The sequence below is a fragment of the Sorex fumeus genome, unplaced genomic scaffold (genome assembly GCF_029834395.1).
Source record: "Sorex fumeus unplaced genomic scaffold, SorFum_2.1 ptg000039l, whole genome shotgun sequence".
NCBI classification, from domain to species: Eukaryota; Metazoa; Chordata; class Mammalia; order Eulipotyphla; family Soricidae; genus Sorex; species Sorex fumeus.
Genome location: NW_026606096.1, coordinates 20482582 through 20494873, shown reverse-complemented (window position 1 = coordinate 20494873; position 12292 = coordinate 20482582). Strand labels below are relative to the sequence as shown.

Here is a 12292-nt window from a genome sequence, read left to right as displayed (position 1 = left end):
TCATACGATCTCTGCATGACTTGGTGACTTGTGTAGTGGGTGATGGACAAAACAGATAGCTTGACACTCCATCCCAGAGCATCTGTGCACAGCTGAATACAGCACAGAGAACAAGGGTCCTTCATGAGCTGGCTAATATTTGGAAGGTGGGGCCTGCTGCTAGCAGATCATTGTGGACTAGCATGGGGTGGAGCTTTTTGCTTAGTATTAGAAAGTGTCAGGAAACAGCTGCCTCACTGAGCTATTGGTTTCTCCTGGGCAGAGCTCGCTTCAGGAATAGCTTCTCCTGCCAGATTGTGAGACCACTGAGGTGACGACTGCAGCTCCATCTGTCACTGAATAGATCCCAGAGCCTCTGCTACCCATTCTCTTGTTTTGAAAATAGAATTGCTGCTCAGCAAACAACACTCCTCATTTCCTAAGGCATTGTTTAGTACTATAGAAGCATCTTCCAAGCGGGACTTTTATCCAGGGCGAGGTTCCATATGCCTTCATCTCCTTTCGTACTGCTATTTTGTGCGCTATGGGAGTTTTCTCTTTTCTGACTGTTTGTTTGGCCCTGAGTGTCAGGGCCTCAGGCAAGATTCTGTGATTAATTCAAATTTTTGGTGTAAAATTTTTCTTTATGACAGTAGAATGCTGAAAAAAGGATCAGCTATTTGGCATCTCCATTTCACCTCCCCATTTGGGTGTTTTCAGCTGTCATGCTTTCCAGTGAATCGACTATATCAAGTATTTTTATTTACCATTGAGCTTGTTTATTTCTTTTGCTCAGCTATTGTATTTTTGGAAACCATTATTTTTATCTGAAGCTTTAAAGCATTTCTCTGCCTTCTTACAAATCTCATTTTGGGAGTAAAGAGTACCAGTGGGTGAGGCCCACAAGTTTTGTATATGCAAAACCCTAGTTCATTTTGGCACTAAATGACCCAAAATGCCACTATGTGAGTATAGTTAAGGGGCTCAGAAGGGATCTACTACTGCAGAGAAGAGCAGCATCCTCTCTCTCCCCTTCCTCAAAACTTCCAAACAATTCCTGTTTCTACTTTGCTGCTGTCTCCTCCTGAAATTCTTGTCTGTATGGGAAAAGGCTGGGGTAGGCCTGGGACTGACCTTCCTGTTGTGCAAAGAGCAAGGCCCAAGGCACCAAGGCAGACTCATTTGTCCTGGATTCCCCCAGTTGTTCCCTCGTGGCAGAGTTGGGTGAAAGTTGCAGTTTTCCTTCTCAAGGCTACCGACTACCTCCCCCATACTTCATGTGAGTCACCCAGGGACACCCCCAGTGTCAATCTTAGTTATAGATAGAGTTATCATTATGAGAAATGTTAAAACATTTAAAGGAAGTCTTAATTCCTTAGATGTAGTTTGTCCTTAGATGTAGTTTGCTCTTTCAAAGGAGAAAACTGATCTAGGTGCTGATATGTTGCCCAGAATTGCTTGAGTCTTAAGTGCAGTGCTTAACTATAGGAGTTGCGAGTCTACCTGAAGGCACAGTAGGGAGAAACTTTACAGACATTCAAGTGATAGATCAATGCGAATGATCTAAGTGGAGGCAATAAAGATAGACTGCACTGCCTGAGAATATAGATTCTAATCCTCTCTCCCCACTAATGTGGAAAAATCTTGGCAACCAAGATGGAATCCCAGAGAGTTGCTGAGATTTAGGCTGGAGAAAAATAAATGGTAAATGACTCCTCAGGGAGGTGGTAGTTTCCTAGTCTGGGATTAAAGAACTAGTTGATGGCATTACTAATGTGCTCAGAAAGGTATGTTTTGCAAATAAGATAGTTATTTCATGAGTTAAGCCTCATTGGTCAGGAAAAAGTCAGGGATCCCTTAGGTATAAGTGGTAATAGAAAAAAATATGATTAGGGGAATGTTGCATGAAATTTATTCTAAAACCACCCAAATAGAAAACATATGTGACTAAAATTTACTTAGATGGTCCTTTTAAAGCTAGACAGAAAAAAATTCAACAACAATGAATAACCTGAGTGACTTTTATAACCCCTGGTTGAAATTTGGTAAAAAAGGCTATAGTTTGTGAAAATAAACATTAATTAGTTTTAGTATAATCTTGTCTCTACACTCTTGAATTTTCATGTTCGATCAATCGGAATTTAACTATCTGTTCAATTGGTCTAGTACTTACTTATGTTTGAAGTCACATTGTTCCTTGTCACACTGAAAAAAATGCAACATTGAATTCTGTTATATTTTAAGTTGCTTTTACCTGATACGATACTGTTTTTAAGCAAACCTATGTCAAAGCTTATCATGTAAATCTCCGTAGTGAGAACTGAATTGTCATACAATCTTGAGGCAATCTGCTCATCTGTGACAGCGCTGGCATATTGACAAGACATTGACTAAGGTACATAGGAGGACACAAAAGAAACAAGCAAATATTTCTATACTCTTCTTTAAACCTGACTCTTCCTTGTGACACAGCATGTAGATTTTGAGGCACTTTCTTTATAAGCTTTCTCCTGGTTAAGAGAACTAGTGCAGGGGTAGGGCAGAGACTTTGTATTCTTGCTGCCCTATATGTCCAGGAGCTAGTATGCAAATGCCAGAAGAATTCACTGACACTAGCTGGGAGTGGCCACCCAGCTTTGTGAGCACCATTTGGAAGCCCTTCACAGTTATAAAATAAAGAATTTCAAATAGAAAAAAATGAGGAAAATGAGGATTAGTAAAGGATAAAAGGAGATACACACACATAGATAGATAGATAGATAGATAGATAGATAGATAGATAGATAGGGCTGGAGCGATGGCACAGTGGGTAGGGCATTTGCCTTGCACTCAGCTGACCCAGCTGACCTGGGTTCAATTCCTCCACCCCTCTCAGAGAGCCTGGCAAGCTACCGAGAATATCTCACCAGCACAGCAAAGCCTGGCAGGCTGCCCGTGACATATTCAATATGCCAAACACAGTAACAAGTCTCACAATGGAGATGTTACTGGGCCCGCTCAAGAAAATCAGTAAACAACGGGAGGACTGTGCTGTGTTATATATATATAACAAATATATTATATTTATATGTTTTTATATTATAGTTATATTATATTTAAATTATATTTAAATTAATTTAATTAATTTAAATTAAATAAATTATATTTAATTTATATTATATTTAATTTATATTAAAATATATTATATTTATATATTATATTTATATATAATATATATTATATATATTGATCATCGATTTGCTCGAGCGGGCCCAGTAACGTCTCCATTGGAGACTTTGTTGTTACTGTGTCTGGCATATCCAATACTCTCAGTAGCTTGCCGGGCTCTCCGAGAGGGGCGGAGGAATCGAACTCGGGTCGGCCATGTTGGCCGCTTGTAAGGCGAACGCCCTACCCGCTGTGCTATATATATAAATATGTTATATATATATAATCGAATCGGACAATTACACTTGAATAGATGTGGCTCACTACCGGCAGTTTCTATCTTTGTTGTCTATGCACCAACATCCAGTTATGGTGAAAGACAAACTGAGAAGTTCTACATGGAGCTGGAGAAGTTCTATAAAGAAGATCACACCTTCTACAAGATCATTGTCGGTGATTTTAATGCCAAGCTAGAACCAAGAAGATCAGTCGATGAACTCCACATCGTGACCCATGACTTAGAATGGAACGAACAGGGTGAAAGACTGAGTTCATCATGTCAACCAAAACCTTCCATGGTAACTCACAGTTCCAAAAGGCTGAATCTAAACGTTGGACATGGGAGACTCCCGATGGACGATTCCACAATGAAATAGACCACATCATATTCAATCGGCGGTTTTGCCTAACCGATGTTGCTGTTGTCCCAAAATTCCAAACGGAATCAGACCACCGTCTTCTTCATGCAAAATTCTACCTCACAGAACGAGGAGAAAAGAATGCAAGATTTAAGAAGAGGACTCCCAGAACAACCACCAACTGGGAGCTCTTTGGCTCTGTTGCGGCAACATGGGAAGATGCCGTCATTGACAACACTGATGAGGAATACGATCGAATGATTCAGCACCTCCATGATTGTGCGAGGAATGCCAAGAGAGAGATAACCACAAAAAACCGCCTTTCTCTGAACACTCTTGAACTTATTCGCCAACATGGCTTGGCACATGCCTCAGGCAACCACAAGCAAACATCCGAACTGGCAAAACAGTGCAGAGAAGCCATCAAGGATGACCTCAAAAACAGGAGAGCAGCAGTACTGGTAGATGCGGCAGAAACTGGGAAAAGCATTCGTAATGCCTGCCTGTCCTTCACCAACTACAAAACCAAGATGACTGCCCTCCGACATCATGATGGATCTATCACATCTTCCAGAAGGGCAATGGAGAAGATTATTCATGACTTCTACACAGATCTCTTTAATAGCCACGTCCACTTGCCCACATACCACATACCACAGGATGGATATGTCATTCCCAATGTTCTCTCTTCCGAAATCCAACGTGCCATCTCGTCGGTAAAGAAACAAAGAGCACCTGGCCCAGACAAGATCAGACCTGAACACCTGAAGAACTTACCATCAGTACTCATCAATACATTAGCTCGGCTCTTCACATGCTACCTGTCTGAATGCAAGGTTCCATCCCAATGGAAAACCAGCAGGACTGTACTACTATACAAGAAGGGAGACATCCATGACATTGGCAACTATCGCCCAATCTGCCTATTGTCTATCGTCTACAAATTGTTCACTCGAGTCATCCTGAATAGGATTAGCAGAACACTAGATAAAGGACAACCATGTGAACAAGCTGGATTCTGAAAAGGATTCAGTACCATAGACCATATCCACAAGATTACTAATCTCATTGAGGTTTCTCGGGAGTTCAAGATGCCACTCTGTCTAACGTTCATTGATTTAAAGAAGGCCTTTGATTCTGTTGAGATGGAAGCAGTCATGGAAGCCCTGGCCAATCAGGGCGTACAAACTCAATACATCAGGATCCTTCGTGAGCTCTATTGCGGATTCACTAACAAGATCTTACCATTCTACAAAGAAGTAATCATCCATATCAAGAGAGGGGTTCGGCAGGGTGATACCATTTCACCAAAACTCTTCAGTGCCACCCTCGAGAACATCATGCGATGACTGGAATGGGAAAGCATGGGAGTGAAGATAGATGGTCGGCAACTACACCACATCCGCTTTGCTGATGACATTGTTCTAATAACACCAAACATCAGCCAAGCAGCACAAATGCTGAACGACTTTGACCGTGAATGTGGAAAGGCCGGACTACAGCTGAATCTTATGAAGACAATGTTTACGAGAAACAGCCTTGTTCCTGACGCTCCATTCGCTCTCAACGGAACCACCATCTCCGAATGCAACAGTTATATATACCTAGGTTGAGAAATTAACATGATGAATGACCTGGCACCTGAGTTGCGCAGGAGAAAGAGAGCGGCTTGGAATGCATTCAAGAAGGTTGAAGAAATAACTGAAAGGACAAAGAACCTCCAGCTACGAGCACATCTCTTTGATTCCACTGTTCTTCCTGCATTAACATATGCCTCAGAGACCTGGACCCTACGAAAACAGGATGAGAACGCTATTCGTGTCTCTCCAAGAGGAATCGAAAGAACTATGCTTGGAATATCACGATTCACTGAAATGAGAGATAGAATCCGGAGTTCTGATCTTCATCAACACTCAAGATTCAGGGACGCTGTCTCATTTGCCAAGACATCAAAAATCAGATGGGCTGGACATGTAATGAGGTTTACAGACAACCGCTGGACTAGAGCCATTACTGATTGGATTCCACGGGACATCAAAAGATCACATGGATGCCCACCTACAAGATGGTCAGACTTCTTCGTCAAGACCCTGAATGATCGGTTTGAGGCTCTGCATGTTCCTAGAACGAACAGATACCATTGGGCTATGCTAGCACGTAACTGGGATGAATGGAGATGTTACTGGCACCCGCTCGAGTAAATCAATGAATAACGGGGATTAAGTGATTAAGTGATATATATATATATATATATATATATATATATATATTACATTCCAAGATTCCCATTTCCCTGAGAAAGAAAATAGCAGCAACTACAAGAAGTCTAAATAAATAGGATAGCTCTCACGGTCTACTTAGTCAATAATTGCACACTGAAGACAAAATTCAAAGACTCTTGTCATTAGGATTAAATGCACAAAGCATGATTCTATTCAGCTTGGCTAATTAACGATGTGATGAGTATTGAATTGTGAAGGTGCCATTTTGAGGGTGACTAGTGCATTTCTACATGCCATGTGCATGTTTGACGGATTCTTTGTTCCCAGGCACAACCGTGACACAGGAAGCCAGTAGGGGACCTATAATGGTATACAAGTCATAAACCTCATAGGCAAATTCAGTGGAGAGATAAACCTCTAGTGCTTGCCCCTCTAGGATATCTCAGCAGATTTCTGTCCCCGTGAGACAAGGTCTACAAGCTAACTTGTTGAAATTCAGAAAATACTTATCAGGAGGATACTGGTGGGAGCTGAGAGATATTAAGAACCTATCCCAGACCTGGGGTAAGTCTTACTCCCAGTCGAAGTCATGATGATGGTCCACATCCAAGAGAGGGTATGTAAAGCTAGACAAAAAGACAAAACTGGGTATTTAACTCCTTCAAATAAAGATCTATGTTTTTGCATGCAGCCTATTTTCCTAAGCTTCTGCCCATAATTTTCACAGTGGCATCTTTCAGAAACCCATGTACCAACTTATCAACTCTAGCAGTATATGAGCTCCTAACCTCTGATAAAGTTTAAGGCCAATTACATAATTTGCCTTAAAAACATTTTTTAAAATGTTTTGCCTTGAAATAAACAAAAGTTTGAATTGAATAAATAATTTAATAGTAAGATAAGATGAATTTAGAAATGAGACATTGCTAACACCATAAGCAGAGTTCACTGATATTTGAGGGGAAAGTGAAGAAAGGTGATATTTTATTCAAATTTTGTAATATCAATATTAAATTGTAATCCGTGATTTAAATTAATTTTATAAGCAGAGAAAAATTAATATTTGGAGTATGAAGAGGACATCTGAGTGTAAAAGATATGTTAGACAATCAACTTGATACAGAACTCTTGATAAATATAAACTTATTTAGGGCAATATAAAATAGAAACAAAAATAATTTTTAAAAAGTTAAAGGGTATTGTAGGAAGTGACAAGTTTGGGATATAATGCATCATTTTGAAATGTTTTTAATATATTTGGAAAGTAAATTTCAACTCTAGGATAATGCATTATCTTTTATTCACATGTGACCTAGTTGCAGTACAGCTAATTGGTTTTGCATCCACTCTGGTATTTTTCCATTCCACTGTGATCAGAAAGACTTTTTATAAAGAAGAATCCTTGTATTGTATTTTTATGTATTGTATTTTTATTTCTCTGCATCCCTCTCCTATCATTTAAATGTATCCTATTAGAATAGGTTCTAAACTATTTACAAAAACCTTCAAGACCTTAGAAAATCTGATCTTTACATCTGATTTTCACTTTACACCACTTTCTCCATTGCTTTTTATAGTGCTCTGAATCTAAGGGAATTTTTGTAGTGTTGGAAAGTTTATATATGCATTGTTTTGCTTTGAAGTACTTTTTCCATCATTCCCTAGAAAATTCCTAGTATCTTTCCTGTAGACTAATTTCAGATCATGAAATTTATGGAAATATTCATTTAATCTACTAGAAACAATAGAAACTATTGTCAGCTTGAATTGCTCTTAAATATGCTTTTGAAATAAAAAAAATTTTAAAGTACTTCAGACAATATTTTTGTTCATTTTGCTTTTTTAAAAAAATAGCTTAATTTTTAAATTAAGATGCCATATTTACAATGCTATGCATAATCTAATTATGTCAGATATACAATGTTGCAACACCAATCTCACCACCAGCCTCATTTCCCAGCCTGCTCCTTTAGCAGGCATACAGCTAATTTATTTCATATTTCTTGCTCCCACAAAATGTAAAGCAGTAGCAAATGGAATTATCAGAAGATAAATTTACTAAGACCAATTTGTAGTGATAAATTTCTATATTATTTTGACCCATGTAAATAGGGAAATTCAAATCTTTGTATCAATATAGTATTTGCCTATTCTTATTTACATAACTAAGTTTTTACCTTAGGCATCTAAAGCATATTACATTCAATTTTATTTTGTACTTAAAACTTATTTAATCATATGTTTCCTTTCATAAATGAGGCTTCTTTTTTGCCTTCTTGGCAGGTGTGAAATGTTTTATTTCATATAACTTGCTCCAAAAAATTTTAAAGAATGACAAATAAAATAATTAGAAAAATAAACCAATAAAAATCAATTTATGATGATTTGTTGCTGTATATTTTTAACCTTTCTTAATCTAGTGGAGGACAACGATATACAACATTAGCAAGTGCCATATTCATACCACATGGGCAAGATTCTCCTGTCCTTTAAGGAAGCTCTTTTAAAGCCTCTTGCAAAACTGGCTTCATACCTGTGAATTCCCTAAGCTGTAAAGCAGTAAAATTCCCTGTTCTATACATTTTTTCAAATATGAATGGTAATCTAGTGGGTTAAAGTATTTTTGGTGAGGTGTTCTGTTCATTGAATTTTTGTACTATGTCTTATCATAGTCTTCTGGTTTCTAGAGTCTCATATAATAGGTCTGCTGTACATCTTACAGACATTCCATTTTTGTGCAAGCTCCTTTTTTGATCTTTCAATATTCTGTTTCTACAATTAAATGTTATCTTTTTCAATGTAATATGCCCTGTAGTTTGCCTAATTGGGTTGATTTACTTGAACCTTTCAGGCCTTTTGGATCTCAGTGCTTATAACCCTTACCTCTGGGTAATGCTTATCAAAGATTTCTTTAACTATTGTTTCTTCACATTTGTCTTATTGCTCTTCAGAGAGTTCAGTGATTCATATATTATCCCTCTTGAACTCATCTCGTAATTCAGACAGTATTTTATAAAGTTTATAAGGAAGTATCTATTTATAAGAAAGTATATATATATAGACATATATATATATGAAATTATATCCTGTCATTGTCACTGTCCTCCCATTGTTCATCGATTTGCTCAAGTGTGCCCAGTAACGTCTCCACTGGAGACTTTGTTGTTACTGTGTTTGGCATATCGAATACGTCATGGGGAGCTTGCCAGGCTCTGCCGTGCGGGCAAGATACTCTCAGCAAATTGCCGGACTCTCCGAGAGGGGCGGAGGAATCGAACTCGGGTCGGCCATGTTGGCTTCTTGTAAGGCAAATGCCCTACCGCTGTGCTATCGCTGAAATGATATTCTTTCGATAAAAGTACAGACAGAACAGCCAACATCCCAAATGAGCTCTTCAGTGTTTTCTCGTGATCTAACAAGCAAAAGGTGAAATCAGCCTAAACATCAGCTTTCAGAGCTGCAGAGAAATAGTCATCCTGAGCAACAAACCAAACAAGAATCTCAACTCCAGCTGAGATGCCACTTTATGTGGGGATTGCAAATTGATGACAATAAAATGCCTGATTTTGAAAACAGAGTCTTTAATCAGATTGAGTTCCTAGATATCCAATGCAACACGAGAATGTACAACCTGCTGGCCTATGTGAAACACCTGGCAGGCAGAAAATCAAGAAGCCCTGGAGATCTTGCAAGAAGCCTAAGACTTTCTGTTGCAAGAATTCCACTGATCAATCAGACATGAGAGGTCTGGTCACCTGGGACAGCTATGCCTGGCTATCCCACCACATGTGCAGGCTGGGAGAAGCCCAGACTTACCTGGACAAGGTAGAGAAGATGTGCAAGTTGGCAAGTCCTGTCAGCTACATGATGGAGTGTCCAGAGCTTGACTCTGAGGAAGCCTTGCAGAAATGTGGACAAAATGATTATGAATGAGCCAAGGTTTACTTCGAAAAGGCTTTGGAAGTGAACCCTAAAAGTCCTGAATTCAGTGTTGGATATGCAATCGTCACCTATAGCCTGAACAACATTAAGAGAATAGAAAATATAAATAGTCTGTACCCCCTAACACAGTCCATAAGATTGAATCCAGAAAACGAATATGTAAAAGTTCTCCTAGCAATGTGTCTTCAGGGCTTAAGACAAGAATATGAAGGAGGAAAGTACATTGAAGAAGCACTGGCCAGCAAGACCTCACACACTTACATCCTTCAGTATGCAGCCAAGTTTCACTGCAGAAAGGGCTCTCTGGATAAAGCTCTTCAGCTCTTAAAAAAGGCCTTGAAGCACACAGCCTCCTCAGCCTTACTGAATCACCAGATAGGGCTTTGCTACAAAACACAAATCATCCAAAATAAAAAGGTCACATATGGCAGTCCAGAGGGCAGAATAGAGAAAATGTTGAAAGACTGGCAAAATTAGCTATAGATCATTTGGAGTGTGCTTTGAAACACAAGCCTACTTTTGTGATTGCTTACATAAACTTGGCAGAAGTTTACAAAGAAATAGGTGAGCACAGTAAAGCTGAGAACACCTACCAAAAAGTGTTAGGCATGAAATCACTCACAGAAGAAGACCTGCAACAGTTGCACCTCCACTATGGCAAATTTCAGGAATTTCAGAAAAAATCTGAAGTAGATGCAATTACCCATTATTTAAATACAGTGAAAATTGAGAGGGCATCTTTTTCAAGAGATAAAAGTATCAGTGCTTTGGAGAAATGCATCCTAAAGAAACTTCGGAAAAATGAATTTGACGTGAAAGATTTAAGCCTCCGTGGGTTCGTGCAGAAGCAGAAAGGAGAAATAACTAAGGTCCTGGAGAGTTATGAGCGAGCCCTGAAGTTGGCTGCCAGTAAAAAGAGATCTGTGGGACACGAACTCAAAATTCCAAAGCCATAATGCTAATTTGGCAATTCACAGTCTATTCCATTTTAGAATAACTGAACTAATCCAATCCAAGTTATGGCTTTTGAAAAATGTAATTGTGTAGCTACTTGTGGCTATCAAATACCATGTTATGGAATTCCTTCAATGGTGTACATTTAAGTAATAATTCAAACCTGATATATAGCAGCAATATGTAGAATACAGTGAAACAGAATGTCCATGTCTCTCTGTCAAAAGAGAGAAGTATCATTTCTATGTGAAGTCTCTCTAGAAATTGCAATTTGTTGAGTAGATTTGTAGCAAAGAAAACACTGAACTCACATAAAATAAAATGCTTAATTAATTCATTTTAAAAAGAAAAAAGTTTATACTTTCAAAATGAATTTAGTACATTTTGAAACATCTTTTATCATTAATAGGTTAAATATGTTTAAATATGTATATATTATGTGGGGATGTAGATCAAATAAACTGTGTTCCTTTTTTTTTCTAATCCTGGAAAGAGTAAAATAAATGTTCATTTACAGGAAAATTATGGTAGACTATATTTTATCTATTATGCAAAAAAAATAAGAATCACATTATTAAAACAGTTTCAAACCAAGTTAACTTTTTCACAAGCTAATATAAATTATCATTTGATAGCCATTTTCTTGGTATTTTTGAGGGTAGGGTGTTTGCCTTGTACGCAGCCAACCTGGCTGATCCAGGTTCTATTCCTCTGCCCCTCTTGGAGAGACCGGCAAGCTACAGAAAGTATGTCGCCTGCACTACAAAGCCTGGCAAACTACCTGTGATGTATTCGACATGCCAAACACAGTAACAAGTGTCACAATGGAGACATTACTGCACAGACTCAAGCAAATTGATGAACAATGGAAGAACAGTGACAGTGACAGTGGTTATTTTCATCATCAACAAACTTAGTAAAATATAGCATACAAATGTTTTGGATACTCTTGATAATAAAATTACTGGGAATTTTAGAATGTAGTTATATTTCTGTTGATATTTCTTCTTAGAATTTTTGGATTATGAACTTAAACCTCTAAACTGCAAGGTTAGTTTAATCTCATATATAGACTCGTCAGATATAGAAGCAATCTTATTTTACTTCATCACAATCATAGGATTGTATTACATAAACACAACTCTAGGAAAGAGTTTAGTGAACTCTGTTATGAACACCGTCCTCATTATTCTTGAATTGTTGGTGATAAAAGCACTTGTTTGTTCCTTTTTGAATTCAAGACTAAAAATTAATAAAAAATTGTTTTTTCTTCCAAAGGATCCTGAAGGTACTGCCAAGAGTTTATGTACCGGGTATAGGGCCTACATTGCATTTATAGGTAAGGATTTGAAGTTTATTATTTCATAAAATTTTTTTTGAGGTGCCACACTGTGGTGTTCAGGGCTTATT

At 38.1% G+C, this 12292-nt stretch overlaps 1 pseudogene; it reads left to right on the top strand.

Annotated features, from left to right (window-relative positions):
- The first annotated feature begins 9527 nt into the window (after nucleotides 1-9527).
- Nucleotides 9528-10884, top strand: LOC130028271 (interferon-induced protein with tetratricopeptide repeats 1-like; annotated as a pseudogene).
- Nucleotides 10885-12292: the final 1408 nt, after the last annotated feature.